The sequence below is a fragment of the Saccopteryx bilineata genome, chromosome 5 (genome assembly GCF_036850765.1).
Source record: "Saccopteryx bilineata isolate mSacBil1 chromosome 5, mSacBil1_pri_phased_curated, whole genome shotgun sequence".
Lineage (NCBI taxonomy): Eukaryota > Metazoa > Chordata > Mammalia > Chiroptera > Emballonuridae > Saccopteryx > Saccopteryx bilineata.
Genome location: NC_089494.1, coordinates 81,545,505 through 81,568,435, shown reverse-complemented (window position 1 = coordinate 81,568,435; position 22,931 = coordinate 81,545,505). Strand labels below are relative to the sequence as shown.

At 36.5% G+C, this 22,931-nt stretch overlaps 1 non-coding gene across 1 annotated transcript; it reads left to right on the top strand.

Annotated features, from left to right (window-relative positions):
• Positions 1 to 17,813: 17,813 nt before the first annotated feature.
• LOC136307236 (small nucleolar RNA SNORA42/SNORA80 family) lies at positions 17,814 to 17,946 on the top strand. Its single transcript, XR_010725898.1, has one exon. It is a non-coding gene; the product is annotated as a small nucleolar RNA SNORA42/SNORA80 family (small nucleolar RNA).
• Positions 17,947 to 22,931: the final 4,985 nt, after the last annotated feature.

Sequence of the window (22,931 nt, the reverse complement as noted above, 5' to 3'; positions counted from 1 at the left end):
CTAATAGAATGGGCCAGATAGAAGAGAGGATTAGTGACATAGAAGACAGGCAACTTGAGGCACAACAGAGAGAAGAGGAGAGAGACTCGTGAATTTACAAGAATGAGAAAGTCCTACAGGAATTGACTGGTTCCATCAAAAAGAGTAACATAAGAATAATAGGTATATCAGAAGGAGAAGAGAGAGAAAATGGAATGGAGAACATATTCAAACAAATAAGACATGAGAACTTCCCAAGCCTGTGGAAAGAACTAAAGCCTTGAATTCAAGAAGCAAACAGAACAATGAGTTATCTTAACCCCAACAAACCTACTCCAAGGCACATCATAATAAAATTGGCACAAACCAATGACAACGAAAAAATTCTCAAGGCAGCTAGAAAGAAAAAGAATACAACATATAAAGGAAGGCCTATTAGATTATCATCAGATTTCTCAGGAGAAACTCTACAAGCTAGAAAAAATGGACCCCAATATTTAAAGTTCTGAAAGAGAGGAACTTACAACCAAGAATACTATACCCAACAAAGCTATCCTTCAAATATGAAGGAAAAATGAAAACATTCACAGATACAGAAAAGTTGAGGGAATTTATCATCAGAAAACCCCCACTTCAGAAAATACTAAAGGGGGTTTTCCAACCAGATACAAAGAACAAAACAAAACAAAACTACAAGTAAAAACTCCACCAAGAACACAATAAAACCAAATTTATTTTATTTTTTATTTATTTATTTATTTTAATAATTGTATATGTGTATTTGTGAATCAATATTTCTCTCTACATATAAATTGTTATGATTTATAATGAGTTGTGATTTATAATACAAATTATGGGTTTTTTTCTTTTTTAATACATTTTTATTAATGTTAATGAGATGAGATTAATAAATCAGGGTACATATATTCAAAGAAAACATGTCCAGGTTATTTTGTCATTCAATTATGTTGCATACCCATTTCCCAGAGTCAGATTGCCCTCCATCACCTTCTATCTAGTTTTCTTTGTGCCCCTCCCCTTCCCCCTTCCCTCTCCCCCCTTCCATCCCTGGCCCCCCTCCCCCCACCCCCGGTAACCACCACACTCTTGTCCATGTCTCTTAGTCTCATTTTTATGTCCCACCTATGTATGGAATCATGTAGTTCTTGCTTTTTTCTGATTTACTTATTTCACTTCGTATAATGTTATCAAGATCCATCCATTTTGTTGTAAATGATCCGATGTCATCATTTCTTATGGCTGAGTAGTATTCCCTAGTGTATATGTGCCACATCTTCTTTACCCAGTCTTCTATTGAAGGGCTTTTTGGTTGTTTCCATGTCTTGGCCACTGTGAACAATGCTGCAGTGAACATGGGGCTGCATGTGTCTTTACGTATCAATGTTTCTGAGTTTTGGGGGTATATAACCAGTAGAGAGATTGCTGGGCCATAAGGTAGTTCTATTTTCAGTTTTTTGAGGAACAACCATAATTTCTTCCATAATGGTTGTACTACTGTACAGTCCCACCAACAGTGAATGAGAGTTCCTTTTTCTCCACAGCCTCTCCAACACTTGCTATTACCTGTCTAGTTGATAATAGCTAATCTAACAGGTGTGAGGTGGTATCTCATTGTAGTTTTGCTTTGCATTTCTCTAATAACTAATGAAGATGAGCATCTTTTCATATATCTGTTGGCCATTTGTGTTTCTTCCTGGGAGAAGTGTCTGTTCATGTCCTCTTTCCATTTTTTATTGGATTGTTTGTTTGTTGTTGAGTTCATAGAACCAAATTTAAACTGTGACAACAAAAACAAAAAAAAAGGGGGAGAGGATGAAGATTAAGAGTAGCAAAGGATAATGGAGTACAGAGTACTCATAAGATAGTGTACTACAATGAACATGGTAGGTACCCTTTTCATTACTTAATGGTAACTACCCCTGAAAAAACCACCACAGAAGCACATGACTTAAAAAAGGTAGTAACAGAGGAAAGAATTTGTATTACACCCAAACAAAAACAAATGATAGAAAAACAAAAGAGAAGAATCAAACAAGACACAAAACTAACAGAAAGCAATATATAAAATGGCAATAGGAAACCTTCAAGTGTCAATAATTACACTAAATGTAAATGGATTAAACTCACCAATAAAAGGACACAGAGTAGCAGAATGGATTAAAAAAGAAAATCAAGTGTATACTGCCTACAAGAAACACATCTAAACAACAGAGATAAAAAACAAATTGAAAGTGAAAGGCTGGAAAACAATACTCCAAGCAAATAATATCCAAAAAAAAGCAGGTGTAGCAATACTCATATCTATCAATGTTGATTACAAGACAGCAAAAGTAAACAGAGACAAAAATTGTCATTTCATAATGATTAAGGGGACATTGAATCAAGAAGACATAATAATTCTTAATATATATGCACCAAACCAAGGAGCACCAAACTATATAAGACAGCTACTGACTAACCTAAAACAAAAACTGACAAAATACAATCATACTTGGAGACCTCAATACGCCGCTGACAGCTCTAGATAGTTCATCCAAACAGAACATCAATAAAGAAATATTGGCTTTAAACAAAGCACTAGAGCAATTGGATATGATAGCCATCTACAAGACATTTCATCCTAAAATGACAGAGTACACATTTTTCTCCAGTGTACATGGAACATTCTCAAGAATTGACCATATGTGGGGCCACAAAAATAACATCAACAAATTCAGAAAAATTGAAATTGTACCAAGCGTATTTTCTGATCATAAAGCCTTGAAACTGGAATTGAACTACAAAAAAGAGGTAAAATCCCACAAAAATGTGGAAACTAAACAACAGACTTTTAAAAAATGAGTGGGTCAAAGAAGAAATAAGCGCAGAGATCAAAAGATACATACAGACAAATGAAAACGACAATACAACATATCAGAATCTCTAGGATTCAGCAAAAGTAGTAATAAGAGGGAAGTTCATATCACTTCAGGCCTATATGAACAAACATGAGAGAACTCAAGTAAAGCACTTAACTTCACATCTTAAGGAACTAGAAAAAGAAAAACAAACACAACCCAAAACCAGCCAAAGAAAGGAAATAATAAAAATCAGAACAGAAATAAATGAAATAAGAACAGAAAAATTATAGAAAAAATTAATAAAACAAGGAACTGGTTCTTTGAAAAGATCAACAAAACCCTTGACAAACCCTTGGCAAGACTCACCAAGGAAAAAAGAGAAAGGATTCATACAAACAAAATCCAAAATGAAAGAGGAGAAATCACCACAGATATCAAAGATATACAAAGAATTATTGTAGAATACTATGAAAATCTATATGCCACCAAATTCAACAATCTAGAAGAAATGGATAAATTCCTAGAAAAATACAACCCTTCTAGACTGAGTCATGAAGAAGCAGAAAGCCTAAACAGACCAATAAGTAGGGAGGAAATAGCTATTAAATACCTCACCAAAAATAAAGGTCCAGGCCCAGATGGCTATACTAGTGAATTTTATCAAACATTCAAAGAAGACTTGGTTCCTATTCTACTCAAAGTCTTCCTAAAAATTGAGAAAGAAGCAATACTTCCAAACACATTTTATGAGGCCAACATAACCCTCATACCAAAACCTGGCAAGGGTGGCACTAAAAAACTACAGACCAACATCTGTAATGAATACAGATGCTAAAATACTAAACAAAATACTATCAAATCAAATAAAACAACATATTAAAAAAACAATACATCATAATCAAGTGGGATTCATTCCAGAATCTCGAGGGTGGTTCAACATTCGTAAAACGGTTAACGTAATACACCATATCAACAAAACAAAGAACAAAAACCACATGATTCTATCAATAGATGCAGAAAAGGCATTTGACAAAATAAATACAATTTTGTTTAAAACAATCAACAAAATGGGTATTGAAGGAAAAAATTTTAACATGATAAAGGCCATGTATGATAAACCATCAGCTAACATTATATTAAATGGTATAAAACGGAGGACTTTCCCCCTTAAATCAGGAACAAGACAGGGTTGTCGACTCTCTCCACTCTTATTTAACATGGTGCTAGAAGTTCTGGCCAGAGCAATCAGACAAGAGAAAGAAATAAAAGGCATCCATATCGGAAAAGAAAAAGAATAGGTTTTACTTTTTGCACATGATATGATCCTATAATGAAAAACCCCAAAGATTCCACAAAAAGATTACTAGAAACAATAAACCAATACAGTAAGGTCGCAAGATACAAAATTAATATACAAAAGTCCATAGCCTTTCCATATGCCAACAACAAAATATTAGAAAACAAACTCAAAAAAATAATCTCCTTCACGGTTGCAACAAAAAAATAAATAAAATACCTAGGAATAAACATAACAAAGAATGTAAAGGACCTATATAACGAAAACTACAAAGCATTGTTAAGGGAAATCAAAAAGGTACAATGAAATGGAAAAATATTCCCTGTTCTTGGATAGGAAGAATAAATATAATCAAAATGGCCATATTGCCCAAAGCAATATACAAATTTAATGCAATTACCATCAAAATTCCAATGACATTTTTTAAAGAAATGGAACAAAAATTATCAGATTTATATGGAACTATAAAAAAACCTAAATAGCCAAAGCAATCCTAAGGAAAAAGAACAAAGCTGGGGGCATTACAATACCTGACTTCAAATTATATTATAGAGCCACGACAATCAAAACAGCATGGTATTGGCAGAAAAATAGACATTCAGACCAATGAAACAGAATAGAAAGTCCAGAAATAAAACCACATATGTATATAGTCAAATAATTTTTGATAAAGGGACCAATAACACACAATGGAGAAAAGAAAGCCTCTTCAAAAAATGATGCTGGGAAAACTAAAAGGCCATATGCAAAAGAATGAAACTCGACTACAGTTTGTCCCCTTGAACTAAAATTAATTCAAAATGGATCAAAAACCTAAATATAAGACCTGAAAGTATAAAGTACATAGAAGAAAACATAGGTACTAAACTCATGGACCTTGGTTTTAAAGAGTATTTTATGAATTTGACTCCAAAGGCAAGAGAAGTGAAGGCAAAGATAAATGAATGGGACCACGTCAGACTAAGAAGTTTTTGCACAGCAAGAGAAATTGACAACAAAATAAACAGACAGCCAACTAAATGGGAAATGATATTTTCAAACAATAGCTCAGATAAGGGCCCAATATCCAAAATATACAAAGAACTCGTAAAACTGAACAACAAACAAACAATCCAATAAAAAAATGGGAAGAAGACATGGACAGACACTTCTCCCAGGAAGAAACACAAATGGCCAACAGATATATGAAAAGATGCTCATTTTCACTAGTTATTAGAGAAATGCAAGTCAAAACTACAATGTGATACCACCTCACACCTGTTAGATTAGCTATTATCAACAAGATAGGTAATAACAAGTGTTGGAGAGGCTATGGAGAAAAAGGAGCCCTCATTCACTGTTGGTGGGAATGTAAAGTAATACAACCATTATGGAAGAAATTATGGTCGTTCCTCAAAAAACTAAAAACAGAACTACCATATGACCCAGTAATCCCTCTACTGAGTATATACCCCCCAAACTCAAAAACATTGGTATGTAAAGACACATGCAGCCCCATGTTCACTGCAGCATTGTTCACAGTGGCCAATACATGGAAACAACCAAAAAGCCCTTCAATAGATTACTGGATAAAGAAGATATGATACATATATACTATGGAATACTACTCAGCCATAAGAAATTATGACATTGGATCATTTACAACAAAATGGATGGATCTTGATAACATTATACAGAGTGAAATAAGTAAATCAGAAAAAACTAAGAACTGCATGATTCCATACATAGATGGGACATAAAAACGAGTCTAAGAGACATGGACAGGAGTGTGGTGGTTACTAGGGGGTGAGGGGGGGAAGGAAGAGAGGAAGGGAGAGTGGGGAGGGGAGGGGCACAAAGAAAACCAGATAGAAGGTGACAGAGAAAAATTTGACTTTGGGTGACAGGTATGCAACATAATTGAATGACAAGATAACCTGGAGATTTTTTTTAACATATGTACCCTGATTTATTAATATCACCCCATTAAATTTAATAAAAATTTATTAAAAATAAATAAAATAAACTATATAACTCTTTTTGTTTGACATTCTGCACTAGGTTATCAGAGGTAGAATACAGGGATGTATCTGACTACAAACTAATCTTTGAGCAATGGAACCATTCTTTATCCTGAATATTGTGGTGGTTACACAAAAATATACATGTGTGTGTGTGTGTATGCAGAAAATCACAGAACTATACACCAAAAAGTAAAATAATATTTAATTCATATTTAAATATTCCAGTAATATTTTAAAAACCACACATCCAATCTATCACTCAGCAATTCCACTCACTCATAAGTATTTATGAAGATAAATATATAAACACATGTTCACAAAATGTTTGTATTTAATTGCCCCAGAGCAACCAGAGACTAAAAACAGCCCAGATACCCTAAAATTGAATTAAATTTTATAGTACTTTTATATTATGAAATACTTCTCAGATATAAAAGGAATAACATGAATTACTCTCAAAAATACTAGTGTAAAATGAGCTAGATAAAAAAATAGAACACAAGCATAAAATATGGTTCCATTTTAACAAGTTCAAAAATTATGTGTGTGTGTGTGGTGTGTATGTGTGTGTGTGGTGTGTGTGTGTGGTGTGTGTGTGTGTGGTGGGTGTGTGTGTGTGGTGTGGTGTGTGTGTGTGGTGTGTGTGTGTGGTGTGTGTGGTGTGTGTGTGGTGTGTGTGTGGTGTGTGTGTGGTGTGTGTGTGTGGTGTGTGGGTGTGTGTGGTGTGTGTGGTGTGTGTGTGTGGTGTGTGTGGTGTGTGTGTGTGTGTGTGTAGGTTGGTATGTGTGTGAGTGACACTAGAAATCAAAACATTGGTTCCCTATGGACATTGGGTGAAATCTAAAATTAATTTTAAAAGAAAATTTAGAGGACTTTTGAAAGTGATATAAATCCTGTTCAGGTAAAAGTAACATGAGTGTATATAATTGTCAAAACCTATCAAATTGAACGTGTGGTATATACAACAATTTAAAATATAACAAACTAAAAAGAAAATCTATAGAAATGTTGGTATTAAACTGGATCTACTATAATTTCTTTGTTTCCACAAGAACCACAAATAAAATGAAGTACATTTGAAGAAATATGAACCAAAAAGTCAGCATTAGACATGAATTCCCTGACAAGTTATTCCCTAAATGTAGATTATTAAAATAATGTTCATTAGTTTTAATATTTGGAACTAAATAAGAGCTGAATTATATTTTGGACATCTGATAGTACCTTCTAATAAGGTGACCAACTTTATTACAATGAAAAGGAGGACAAAAATAAATTGAACAATATCATAAATAAGATAAACATTTTATTCATTGCAACAATAATACACTATAACAAGGGTCGGGAACCTATGGCTCATGAGCCAGATATATCTCTTTTAATGGCTGCATCTGGCTTGCAGACAAATCTTTAATAAAAATAATAGTAACGTTAAAAGTATAAAACATTCTCATGTATTACAATCCATTTATTTCCTACTACTCATGTTCATGGTTGCAGGTGGCTGGAGCCAATCACAACTGTCCTGCGGGGCAACATCAAATTTTTATTGGATAATGCATAACGTACATGGGTCATTGTGCGGTCAGGAAGTAAGCTTCCCTCCTTTTAATCAAGTAGTCAGCTAGCTAATTGCAGAAACCCTTTTGACAAAGAAGATGGCTAAAAGAAAAAAAGATAAGGAGTATCATACTTTTCAGCAGGAATGGACAGAGGAATTCGCCTTTGTGGAGAGAGTGGCTCCACAAAGAGAGTGGCTAACACTGAGTGGCTCCTGAAGTTCTACTATCTCATGGACATGACTGAACATCTGAACCAGCTCAATGTGAAAATGCAAGGCATTGGAAATACAGTCTTATTCCTTCTACAAGCAGTGTTTGCATTTGAAAACAAGCTGGATCTCTTCATCGTGGCACTGAAACAGGTCGTTTACTACACTTTGAAAAACTGGGAGAGTTTAAAGATGCATGCACAGCAAGTGATGCTGCTCAACATCTTGATCTCTAGCAGCTAGCAAGCTTCACATCTAATCTCCTGCAGTCATTCAAAGTGCACTTTGGAGAATTTCGTGAGCTCACTTGTCTTTTTAAGTTCATCACCCATCCACACTAGTGTGCAGTGGACAGCGCCAACCTGAGTTACATCCCTGGTATCTGCATCAGAGATTTTGAGCTACAAGCTGCTGACCTGAAGGCCTCAGACATGTGGGTGAATAAGTTCAAGTCGCTGAATGAAGATTTGGAAAGACTTGCATGACAGCAAGCAGAGTTGGCAAGCAAACACAAGTGGGGAGATATGAAAAAACTTCAACCCACGAACCAGCTGATTGTCAAAACTTGAAACACGCTTCCTGTCACATACCACACACTTCAGCATGTGAGTATTGCTGTACTGACAATGTTTGGCTCTATGTATGCATGTGAGCAGTCTTTCTCACATCTAAAGAATGTTAAGACCAATCTATGATCATGTTTAATGGATGGAAGTCTCAACGCCTGCATGAAGCTTAACCTCACCACGTATCAACCAGACTACAAAGCCATCAGCAAAACCATATAGTACCAGATGTCGCATTAATGGTAAGAACTACTTTATTCGTCATTGATTAGCACCAACATAACAACATTATTAAAAAGTACTCAGAGACTTATTGTACTTTAAAAGTGTTGGTCTTACATAAAATGCACACATTTACTTGTATTTAGTGTTAAACATATTGTATGGCTCTCACAGAATTACATTTTAAAATATGTGGCATTCATGGCTCTCTCAGCCAAAAAGGTTCCCGACCCCTGCACTACAATATGATAAATACATAACAAAACCATTTGTAATATTTTATATTGTAATTATGCTTACATGCCTATTAATTTTTAATAATAACTGTAAGAAAAAAGTATTCATTTAGATACAAATACGTCACATCACACTCAATTGATTGACTCTGTATCAATCAAATATGGACATTTACAGATTAGTCTTCCAATATCAAAAAGGAGGACATGTAGGAGGATACTTTTTAAGGAAGGATGGAACTTACAAAAGAAGGACCGTCCTCCCTAAAGGAGGAAGATTGGTCACCTTCTAAATTATATCTCAGATAAACTCACTGTATTGACTCTAAGAGGACAATCCTGTATAAATTTTGAAACAGAATATTTCCTTTTTTTTTCTGTCTGGTAAACTTAAGGATATAAAAGGCTTACAGCCTTAGGCATGAGATTTTAATTTACTTTATGTTAACCACAGCTTTTCAAAAACACTTTCAATTCCTTGGGTCATAATGGAGTGCAAAGTGTTAGAAAATAATCAATCTTCGTGATGTTAGTGCCTCCAGTCAATGGGTACCTGCCGCATAGGACCACAAGCCTGTTTCCTTATAAGTTGCTTTAATTTGCCAAGCTCATCATTGTGCCCGTGGTGTGAATGCAGGCCTGACAAGCTAAGCGATCCCACTGTCTCAGGCTATTTCACTTACCCATCAGAAAGTCCTCTTACCTGGGGAAAGTTCTGGTGAAACAGATGTGGGTGGAAGAGAAAAGTCAGAGAAGATCAAAGATAAGAACTACAGAAAAAAAATTAATTTTATAGAAAAATATGACTTGTCTCTTTGGAGGAAAAAAAAGTAGTTAAATATCAGCCCAGCCTGACCTGTGGTGGCACAGTGAATAAAAGCATCGGCCTGAGCCCTGGCCGGTTGGCTCAGCGGTAGAGCGTCGGCCTGGCGTGCGGGGGACCCGGGTTCGATTCCCAGCCAGGGCACATAGGAGAAGCGCCCATTGGCTTCTCAACCCCCCCCCCCTCCTTCCTCTCTGTCTCTCTCTTCCCCTCCCGCAGCCAAGGCTCCATTGGAGCAAAGATGGCCCCGGTGCTGGGGATGGCTCCTTGGCCTCTGCCCCAGGCACTAGAGTGGCTCTGGTCGTGGCAGAGCGACGCCCGGGAGGGGCAGAGCATCGCCCCCTGGTGGGCAGAACGTCGCCCCTGGTGGGTGTGCCGGGTGGATCCCGGTCGGGCGCATGCGGGAGTCTGTCTGACTGTCTCTCCCCATTTCCAGCTTCAGAAAAATACAAAAAAAAAAAAAAAAAAAAAAGCATCGGCCTGGAATGTTGAGTTCGCCAGTTCAAAACCCTGAGCTTGCCCGGTCAAGGCACATACAAAAAGCAACTACTGCTAGTTGATGCTTCCTGCTCCCCCCCCCCCCACTGCCTTTCTCTCTTTCTCTCTCCTCTTTCTAGAATCAATAAATACAATCTTCAAAAAGAAAAAGAAATAGCAGCCCATGTGCCATGAATTTCCCATCGCGCCCTTAAGGCAGTTGTCACTAATTCCTGATTAGATTTGTCCCTGTAAAGCCTGGATAAAACTTCAGAATCATCCTTCACTCACAATGTCAGGAAAACACAACAAACTGGTCAAAATTCATATGCAAGGAAAAATCTACTTGCCGTCCCTTCAGAGTTTTATGTTAACTTCACAAAAAGTATTTCAGAAAGCTATTAAATGCTGGTATTGTTTGCTGAGGAAAAGTTGGGAAGACATTTGAAGAATTGGTCTTCATGTACCTGGGTTACAGAGGAAATGACTCTTACTGTAAGGACCAAATCAGATCTACTTTAAACCTAAAAGTGCCACCAATGAAAAGAATTTCCAACTTTTTTTATAATAATTATGAAACATTCTCCATTTTCACCCTCCATTTATACCTCAGATGTCTTCACATCAATACATTTCTCTAGGATTTCTAACCCAGAATTATTTGAATCAACTCATGAAATAATGCAGAATACAACATGGTCTTGAAAGCTCTAAAAAATGAGTATTAATGAAATTGCTAATTTAAAAATGAACTTCTGCTTATAAAATTGTTCCCAACTGACAATGAGCTATTCCCACTGTAAGAAAATCTTTATCTGTAACCAAAGAGCAGTGAGCATACTTAAATCTGAAGGGATTTAAATGAGACTTCAGTCCCATTAAGAGGTCATTTAAAAATATAAGACTCTTTTTCTAGTTCTGTAAACAAAATATCCACTAAGGCTTATACATTTAGTCTTCTTAGAAAAATTTAAATAGATATTATTTGTAAATGTTTGATATTCTGATTTCAAAATATCATAAGACATCAATTGAATCTGATGTAAGAAAGCCCAGATTCAATGAAAGATACCATAATTTTAATTTTCAAACTACTCCAAATCCATTATGTAGCCTTTTCATCTCAAATACACCAAGAAATTAAAGGTTATTTGACTTGCTGCAATTAAACAAAAGCACAGCCATTATGGGGATATGTGTTTCATGCACGTAGTTTAGTTTTAAAGATTTGTTTATTTTGTTTTGTTTTTAAAGCAAAGGCAATTCTTGCTGCTCAATTGCCCAGCAAGAAGATTTTTACAAATTTCTCTCAAGCTTCCATAGAAATGGATTGATTAGGGCATAATTTCCATTAATATTTTCTTCGTCTGACTCCTCTGCTCGCTTAAACTAACAGTGCACCTGCCCCTTGCAGTCGTTTTCATCTTTTGTTCGGCTCAGTAGGTTACCTAACTGGTGGATTTTATTGAGTTAAATCAAGCTGTCACTTCATCTGCCTGAAGGATGACTCAAATACTACACATAATAATAAAAGAAAAGTAGGATAAAATAATCTTGTCAAGCCAGAAAAACTGATTGCTTGAAGTTGTAGCCTTCAATCAATACGCTAATTCCACAATTTATAACTTCTTCAATTGAAGAGGAAAGAAACCCTGATATGGTATTTCTTGGCTCACTGACCAACTTTGACCTTCTATCTATGTGAATGTAGCATTAGGGCTTCTGCTTAGTGTAATCATCTATGAAAATAACAAACAAATGTGGGCATCAGTGGCTCCAAGTAACTATTAATTTCAGAAATGTGAGGAGCACATCGTGTTTGTTTAGCATGTCTACTAAAACAAAGATTTTATTTAGTTTGAGGTAGCTGATTTTTCCTGTTTAGAAATAATTTGACGCTAGAATTTGGGGCACAAAATACCTTAAAGTTTGGCATAATGTGACTCCCCAAAGGATTTTTTTCTATTTGATTTATTCATTAACAGTTTATGCAAAAGAATAGATAACTAAAAATTATATCACTCTTTCTTTCAAACTGTTATAATTTTTTTACTTCTTACAAAATCTATCATCTATGATAAAATAGTTACACCCTTCTTTTGAGCTAGAGCTATGATTTCCTATAGGGTATAATAAACTATTTTTTCAACTATTATTTTTTAAATAATCTATCATATTCAAAAGCTTAGGTTTATTTGTAAATTATAATTAATTTGCATGCTTTTAAAATCAATAAAAACACTTCACTTCAAAAATTCTGGGTTCTCTTTGGATGTCAGTTTTCTGCTTTCCTTTCATAGTTTCTCCCCTGCTGGCACCAACCAGGAAATAAAATTCTTTGTTTAGCGAGCCCTTTATATTTCACTAGGCCACCTGCTTACCTTGAATTGTGGCATGCTTTCAAGCAGGGTCCCCAAAACTACTAGCTTTTCTCTTAGCCCATATCTTAAATGTGTGTGTGTGTGTGTATGTGTATGAGAGAGAGAGAGATACAGAGAGAGAGAGAGAGAGAGACAGAGAGACAGAGAGAGTGTGTGTGTTTGTAGATTGTACATAACAATCTACAAATTGGGTCAATAAAATTTTGGTCAAAAGCATTTTTCAATTTCAGAAACTAAGATATACTTTTCCAAATATTTTTGGCTTTTAATAAATTATCTGCTTACATTATCAAGTAGTAATGTTTTCATTAAAATGAAAGCTAGAACTTGTATATATATGTGTATTACATATAATATTCATATATATACAATATATGAATATGTATAATGCTATATACATATTTCTGGATCAAGCCCCTTTAAACTCTGGCTGTTGTGTAAACATGGCACCATCTTTGTCCTTCTGCTGTGCTAATCACGGCTCACTGCCAGCTTCAGCTTCTTAAGCCCAGACTTGAACTTTTGAAAGAACTGTGTGATACCATTCTGTCATGTAAACCATCTGAACAGGCTGAGATCATTGAATGAAGTAGAACAAAGATATCCAAATATTGCTAGCCTTAAAGAGCACTAATCAGATGGGCAAATGAAAAGCTGGGTTTTTTCTTCACTGCAAACATAAAAATACTTGCCTGACTCCGAGCATACTCCTCAAGCCAGACCATGACCTCCTCCTTTTATGCCATTTAGATTTGTTATAGGATAAATAGGCAAATAAAACCATTTAAATCCTAAGTGCTTCTCCTTCATATAATCACCTAGACACACACACACGCACACACACACACACACACACACACACACACACACACACACACACTCCCTCTTACCCTCAGTAAGGATTAAGCCAAATCACCTCTTTGAAAAACTAACACACACATGTATGGAAATGTATGTTCATTTCTAAACGGTGAAGAAGCACATTCTAACCGGTACCAAAATTATCTAGCATGTAAATTCCAGCTGCACTAAAGGTCACCGATGGCTTCTTGTTTGCACAATCCAGTGGACTTGACTCTTAATTCTTTAAGATATTTCTGCAGAATTTCATTCAGTTGACTAATTCTTTTCTTCATGGAAATATTTACTCTCCATTTCCTGCACATTTTCTGCATCTTATTCTCTTTTTATTCTCTTCTATCTTTCCCCTACTTTTAGCATTTTATAGGGTTTGACCCAGAGACCTATACTTATATTAATATATATACTCCTCAGTTTGAGAATCCATTTATTCTAAAGGCTTCCATCCTCTGACTGAATTGTGGACAGCAGTCCAACTAGGGTTCAAGCATTGGTTCCTAAGAGTCATGGAAAGGTCAGGAATTAAGCACAGGGTCAGGCCAAGCAGACAGTCTGGAACCAAGAAGAGTACAGAAGTCAGCAGTCAAAGGCCAATTGGAAAATCAAGGCTGAGTGAAATGATAGAAAGGGATCATGCCTCAGCCAGATGTCAAGCTAGTAGATTGAGTTTTAAAAGGGGACAAGTAGCAGAGACCAGCAGCACACATAGTCTCATACACCAAACACCTTCAAGAAGGAAATACTGCCTCGTCTACTCTTCATGCCAGGTAGAAACCACTGACTGGGTTTCTCAGACAAATCAGAATGACTGCAATTAAGTGACTGGCTACATCACATGTTAGTGAGAATGTGGAGGAGCTGGAACTCTTACATGCTGCTGGTGGGAAAGTAAAGTAGTAAAACACTTTGGAAAACAGTATGTCAGGAATTTTCATAGTCAAACATCCATTTACCATATGATCTGACCATCCACTCTTAGGTGTTTACTCCAAAGAAATGAAGCCTATAACCATGCACACACTTGCACAAGAATGTTCATCACAGCTTAGCTTATCTATTGGCGTCAAAAATTTGAAACAACAGCCTGACTGGTGGTAGTACAGTGAGAGATTGTGGGTTTGGGATGCTGAGGTTCCAGGTTCAAAACCCCAAGATTGTTAACCTGATGGCAGGATCCCTGGCTTGAGCATGGGATCATTAACAGGACCCCAAGATCGCTGACTGAAGCCCAAAAGTCACTGGTCTAAGCCCAAAAGTCTCTGGCCTGAAGCCAGAGGCAGATTAAGGTCAGTGAGGCCCTGGGTACAAAAGAAAATATTGCGCCCCCTAAAAAAAGAGAGAGACAGGGAAAATAAAAATACATGTTAACTATATATATTTTTTTTTAATTTTTTTTTATTTATTTATTCACTTTAGAGGAGAGAGAGAAAGAGAGAAAGAGAGAGAGAAGGGGGGAGGAGCAGGAAGCATCAACTCCCATATGTGCCGTGACCAGGCAAGCCCAGGGTTTCGAACCGGCGACCTCAGCATTTCCAGGTCGACACTTTATCCACTGCACCACCACAGGTCAGGCTGTTAACTATATTTTTAAATAAATTAAAAATATTATGTACTATTAATGTGAAAATTGCACATATGAAACCAAATGTGGTGTCATTAATAAAAAGTGTAAAGTTGGGATTTTACGGGGCCCTTCAGAAGTCGGGGTCCAGGGTGCATGCCCGGTGCACCCACAATTAAATCTGCCTCTGCCTGAAGCCCAAAGGTGCTGGCTTGAGCAAGGGTTCACTGAATCTACTGGAGCCTCCTGGTCAAGGCACGTATGAGAAGCAATCAATGAACAACTAAAAGTGATGCAACTACAAGTTGATGTTTCTCATCTCTTTTCCTGTCTGTCTGTCTCTCTCTTTTTCTCTCTCAAAAACAAATTGGAAACAACTCAAATGTCCACTGAAATATGAACAAAAAAACAAACTATGGCAAACTCATATAACAGAATAGTGTTCAGCAATAAAAATAAATAGGTGTTTGATGCACAGAATAAGATGGGTGCATATCAAAATAATTATGCTGGATAAAATTAGGACAAAAAATACATACCATATTATTCCACTTATAAAATTCTGGAAAATTCAAACCTATTGCAACAGAAAAGCAGATCAGTTGTATCCTGGAACATGAGGGTGGGTGAAGGAAGAGCAGGAGGGACGGAATACAGGGAGCAGGAGAAGACTTCAGGGGTAACACTGTCTTGATCATCTTGACTATGGCGATTGTTTCATGGGTGTACACATGTCAAAACTTATCAAACTGAACAATTTAAATATGCAAATATCATTGCATATCAATTATACATCAGTAGTAATGCTAAAAATAAATATGATAAAAGAACTGAAAAAACATTTAAAACAGATATTAAAGATGTGAAAGTAAAAGAAAAATGATGATATTATTGGCTTTTTAAATAACTATTTTAAAAATAAACTAAAGGTAGACAAGTGTAAAAGTAACATTTGCTTTAAAGGGCTCATGCAATAATCTAGGCTTATAAAAAATTGTTGCTTGTATCAAAATTATAGAAGTATGGCAGAGAAAAGTGATTGAAATCTAAATATATTTTGAAGATAGACAATACATTTTGCTCAAGGATTAGATATGTAAAGTGAGAAATAGAAAGGACTCAGGAATTACTCCAAGCCTTTTGGTCTTAACAAACAAAAAAATTTGCACTTGTAAGTTTTTGACAAATGTGTGTATAAAGAGAGAGTAGGTCCAAATCCTGAGCTCTGGTACACACCGACATCAATAGCTTGCAAGGAAGAGGAAAAGCAACATAGGAGACAGAGAAGGAACATCAAGTATGGGAGATGGAAGGCCAGGAGAATACGGTTTTCTATAAGAAAAGTGAAAACTGTGTTTTAAGAAAGAAATAACAAGAAAGAGGTGACAAGTGATAAGAAGATAAAGAAAGATGAGAACTAAGAAATGGCCAAACCTACATATGCAAGCAATTCATACAATTTTAGCAGATTCTAACTTTACAAAGCCACTGAATTACTTCTCTGACCAATCTTAAACCTGTAGTTAGTACCTAAACATCAAGCATAGTGCCATGTGCTGGAGGACACAAGAAACATAGAGCAGGACAGGTCCCTGAAATTGGAGATTGGAGCTCCCAATGGCGGGGAAAAAGAGGGGAAAGAGCAAAGATAAAAAAAATCTTGACTGCAAAGTGGTCAAAAATGTTGAGAATAATATAGAAGAAATAAAGACTCAGAAAGAGATGTAAACCCCATAGGTAGATGAGCACACAATTGGCAGATTCAGCGAGAGCACGTTTCTTAGAACTTGGGAACAGGGCAGGATGCTCTGGAAAGCAAAGCAGAGCTGCACACAGTCACTCACAGCATTTATCGGGCATATAATATGTAGATATTGAAAACTAGAGATAGGAATGTATACCTGGGTTCTGTCATTCCATGGCCACATACTACCTGTCTTATATTTGTAACCTTTGTTTGTTCAGCTAACTCGTGCTTTAAAGATAGTTTAAAAAAATTTTTTTTTGTATTTTTCTGAAGTTGAAAAAGGGAAGGCAGTCAGACTCCCGCATGTGCCAAACCGGGATCCACCCAGCATGCCCACCAGGGGGTGATGCTCTGCCCATCTGGGGCGTCACTGTTGCAACCAGAGCCATTCCAGCGCCTGAGGCAGAGGCCACAGAGCCATCCTCAGCGCCCAGGCCATCTTTGCTCCAATGGAGCCTTGGCTGCGGGAGGGGAAGAGAGAGACAGAGAGGAAGGAGAGGGGGAGGGGTGGAGAAGCAGATGGGTGCTTCTCCTGTGTGCCCTGGCCAGGAATCGAACCTGGGACTCCTGCATGCCAGGCTGGCACTCTACCACTGAGCCAACCAGCCAGGGCCGAGTTTTTTAAAATTTTTATGTCATTGACATAACTTAAAACCAGTTACCTTGCCAATACACAAGATAGGAATTCAAATAATGTATACCAGAAAATAAGTTCCTTAATGGAAAGGGCTTTTTGTAACTATTCATCATTATTTTGGTATAATATAAGCTTCTATGTCAATAAAATTATTACTCTTTTAGGTTCACCTTTAGTCAGTATCAAGAAATCCCAAATCATGTGGGTACATGGGAGAAAAGTTCAAAAGATACTCACCTTCCTTCTCTTAAAAGTAAAATGTTGAGAATTAATAACCAAATGGTATAGTATTTGCTCAGTAAATAAAGTAGCTATCTAAAGTGACATTTGAGAATTTGTTCTTTTTCTGAAAATGTTCATTACTTTGTAACTGTTCAAAACGTGATGGGACGCATGGGCGTGGTTTTATGGCAGGCACGTCCCCTGAGTCTCTCTTAGTGCCCTGGGTCAGAGCAAACTGTGGTTCCAAACCACTGCCTGGCCTCTGCCCAGAGGATGCAGGCACTGAAGTGGATTACAAAGTGGGGGGGAAAAGTCATGGGAATGGGTTTCTTATCCATTCATATCTGTCATTTTACTGGGGAAAAATTATTATAATGAGCTTTTTACCAAGTCTTTTAAAGTATTTCCAGTGAATATTCCAAACAACTATATAGTCAGGGTACTAAAATGATCAAAGATTTGTCCACATTTGTCATTGGCTGAGTGAAAAAAAAAATAAGTTTGGGGCCTTAATTCCAATGCTTTTCATGTGTGGTGTCTGAACACAATAACAATAATGTCTATAATTTATTTGCTGCTAACTATGTATCAAATACTATTCTTGTTTTATTATTATTAAATTGTGAAAATTAACTGTTATTCTCACAATAACTATAGGAAATAGATATTACTAATATCCCCATTTTACAGTTAAAGCAAATTGGTTTCAACGAGGTAAAATGATTTGCACAAGATCATACAGCTAGTAAGATATAGAGCTATTACTCAAACAAAGACCTGCTTCTAGACTACTCTTAAGCCCCAGGATAGCTGTGTGGGGCTGGGAGGCTATAGCTCGCCCAGGTCCCTCAAGGCATCTGACTGCATACTCTAAGCCAGTGGTCCCCTACCCCCGGGCTGCGGACCAGTACCGATCCGTGGGCCATTTGATACCAGTCTGCAAAAAAAGAATAAAGAACTTACATTCTGTTTTACTTATATTTAAGTCTGAAAAATGTTTTATTTTTAAAAAATGACCAGATTCCCTCTGTTACATCCATCTAAGACTCACTCTTGACACTTATCTCAGTCACGTGATACATTTATCCATCCCACCCAAAAGGCCAATCCGTGAAAATATTTTCTGACATTAAACTGGTCCGTGGCCCAAAGAAGGTTGGGGAGCACTGCTGTAAGCACCTGATCTTGGTTATGTATCTTGCCATCCTCTTCAGGCATTTGGGCACTCTGGCATTCAGGAATACCTGTATTCCTGAGGATTATCACCTCTACTGGTTCACCCTGCTCAAAAATCTCAATTGTAGCCTGAGAGAGGGATAGTGCAGGAAGGGTGTATTGGCAGGAGGTTTTCACCAGCATTAATTGTCTGTATCTGTAGCAAGGGGGAGAGAGAGAAAGAAAGCACCACCAATATCAGCTGCCTGTTGTGCCTCACTTACCACAGCCCTGCTCTCTCTGCTCCTTTTTCCCTCCCGTCCTCTCCTCTCAAGTGTTCCTCAAGGCCACTCTGCTTGTCCTTTTAGCCATGTCCACCTCTTCCCCTAAACTTGTACTAATTGAAAGAATTTCCAGTCCTACATGACGTTAAATTGTAAGTAAACTTACCATGCTTGGGCAATCATGCTCCAAGATAAGCTGTCATTCAACGTAAAAGTATTCTACATATTTGTGAATTGAAAAATATAACAGACTCAAATACATGATTAAGAAATAATAAATAATTCTTAGTGGTAGCTTGTAGAAGGTAAAGAAGAAAAAAATACAGACAAAAATACACGGGGAAACTCTTCAGGACAGTGTCCCGGGGTTGGGCTGGTTTGGTGGAATGGGACTGACACACGGCGTGTGTGCTTGACCGTGTTTATATAACAAAATCAGAATCTGTATTCCGAGATCTTGTCCCCAAAGGGCGGTATATTATTGCCTCTGTTTCATTTCAAAGAATAAGAAGAGTCTATAACTTTTCAAGATTTTTTTGGTTAGAGCTGATGATTCAGCTGGCTTTGGTCTTGTGATATTACAAGGTCAGTCTAGGTTCACGTTGAGCAAATCTCCAATCCCCAGCCTTCTCTGTTCTCATGATTCTTATGAAACTTTCTTTGGGAAGTTGAGGTTATATATACTTTCACCAAATCTAACATGCAGCATACACTTGAAAGTTAACATTAGGTAAAATCATTTGTATCTACACAATATATATTAATTAAGACTCTGAACGCATGATGTCAGTGTTCAGTTAGTTGAGCTTTCTTGTAACAGTCCTGTTGATACACAATTCACCCATTTAAAGTGTATGATTTGACACAGATGTGCAACTGTCACCATAATGAGCTATACATTTTATCACCTCAAAAAGAAACCCAATTCTTCTATCCCTGCCCTCCAAGTCTTAAGTAATTACTAATCTATTTTCTATCATTATATATTTGCCTATTCTGTACATGTCATACAAAATGAATTATATAATATAGGGTCTATTGTGTCTGGTTTCTTAGCATAATGTTTTCAAAAATCATACTGGGCTTGTATCAGTACTTAATTATTTTTATGGCATATAGTATTTCATTCTATAGATATGGCACACTGTTTTTTCATTCATAAGACAATGGATATTTGGGTTTCTGCCTTTAGGCCATTATGAATAATGCTACCATAAACATTTATGTACAGATATTTGTGCAAACATATGTTTTAATTTAATATATAACTAGGAGTAAAATTTTTGGATCAAGTGGTATCTTTATTGTTAACTTTTTGAGAAACTGCCGAGTTGTTTTCCACAGTGACTGAATTATTTTATACTCCCACCAGCAGTGTATAAGGGTTCTTATTTCTCTACTCACTTGTCAACATTCAGTATTAGCTGACATTTTGATTGTAGCCATCCTAGTATGTGTAAGTGTCATCTTATAGAAGTTTTAACTTGCATTTCTCTGGTGAATAATAATGTTGAGTACATTTTCATGTGCAATTGGCCATTTGTATATCTTCTTTGAAGAAATGTCTTCTATAATTAGACTTTTATTATCGAGTGTAAGGGTTCTTGATATATTCCAGATAAATGTCTTTTATCAGATATATGATTTACAAACATTTTCCCCATGTGTCAACTGTCTTTTCATTTTTATGATAGTGTTCTTTGATGTACAAATAATTAAAATTTTGATTAATTGCAATTTATCTTTCTATTTTTTGCTTCTGATTGTATTTTAGTTTCCTGTTATTAGGTGCAGATATGTTTATAATTATTTTATACTCCTAAAAGATTGACCACTTAATCATTATAAACTACCCTCTTTATCTCTAGTAACATTTTTAAAGACTATTTTGTCTGATATTAGGAATTAAGCCACGCCAATTTTCTTATAGTTCAGTTAGTTTTTTCTGCTGGGAAAGGATTTTTCTTTAGATCCTTAATATATCCATTTTGGATTAAAAATTAGTCATTATTGATTGCCTGCCCTAAACAATATAAGCCAATCTTTCTTTTTGTCTTTAACTCTCTTGTAAAACTTGTAAAAAATAAATAAAAAGCTAGTCTGTCTTTGGTCCCCAGACCAACAAACTCAGAATCTCCAGTGATAAGATCTAGATATCTGCATACTAACATATTAACCGAATGATCTTTATATCTACTACCATTCAACAGCAATTGTGCCAAAGATTTAATTTACATAAATGTCTTTATTCTGGATTTTTTTAAATAGCGGTTATATCTGGTGATTTTCTGTTTCAGATAATTTATTCACTTCCTCCTTCCAGATTATCAAATTTCCTTTCAGAACAAGTCAACACTCATGCCTACCAGAACAGGGTTTCTCCACCAATCTGCCGGTTTCCTTCAACTGCTTATCCCACCGAGTAATGTTATTCCTATGTGGTGGGGCTTCGTTATAAACGCACTGATATTCACATTGCACTTTGGTCATGGATTCAAATTTAGTGAGCCACAGAACACACTGAACTTTCCTCTGTACCATCCACATCTTGAATGGCATGGCCGTGTGCTGCTCAGCTGTATACATGGTGTTACATCATCATCTGCGCATGTGCACATGCTGCCACATCATCCTACAGAGACTGGGAGGGTTTTCCTTTTGTTTGGTGCGGATTTCGCATTTCTGTCGTCTTTTGTTGCTTTCCTGTGACCGGTCAGGGGTGTGCCATGGCTTTACGGACATACTGTATATCCCAAGAACTCCACATCACTGATTCAAAAGAAGAAATGCACCTCCCATGTTTATTGCAGCATTATTTACAATAGCCAAGATCTGGAAATAGTCCAAGTGTCCATCAGTGGACAAGTGGATTAAAAAGCAGTGGTGCATGTACCCAATGGAATACTACGGGGCCATGGAAAAGAAGAAAATCTTACCTTTTGTGACAACATGGATGGACCTGGAAACTATTATGTTAAGTGAAATAAGCCAGGCAGAGAAAGAAAAATATTATATAACCTCACTCATTTGAGGAATCCAATGAATAATGTGAACTGAGGTACAGAATAGAGACAGAGGCAGGATCAAATAACCAGAGGGAAAGCGGACAGAGGGAAAGGGGATAATAGGATGGGATAAACCTGAAGGGAAGGGGGGAGGGCGTTGCAGAGAGGGGGGCAAAGGGGATGTTGAGGGGGACATGGGGGAGGGTGGGACGCATTTGGGGGGACACTAGAATCTATGTAAACACAATAAATTAAAATCAATTTAAAAAAAGAACAAGTCAACATTTAGCAATTAAAGAATGTGAATGATTTTTTTTTTAATTCACAGCTAATACAGAAGAAATGTTTCACAAGTGAAAAACAGCATGCTAAGCAAAGGCCTATTAGAAGTGGGACACCAGCTTGTTTGATTGGAGATCTGTAATCAGTTATATCATAAGATGAGCCTGGCAGGAACAAAATATGCTATTGTAGAGCTATCCAGGGGCCACGACATTGTGAGCCCGTGGACAAGCAAGAGTTAAGTTGGTATCTTGTAAATAATACCTTTTAGAAAAATTACTTGCAGATTGAAGGCTTAATTTCCTCAATATTCTATATTTTCTAACTGAAAAACAGAAAAAAGGATGGATAATAGGATAAGATGTTAAAGGCATAAAATCAACCCAATTTCATTGGTGATAAAAAGAAAGAAAATGTACTATCATGATTCCATAGATTCTTTAAATGACATGGATAATGTTAGATTTGTTAACTAAAATTTACAAAGAAAACTTTAAGGTACACCAAAGATTAGTTACAGTTAAACAAGATAAATAAGTTCTAGTGATCTGCTATACAACA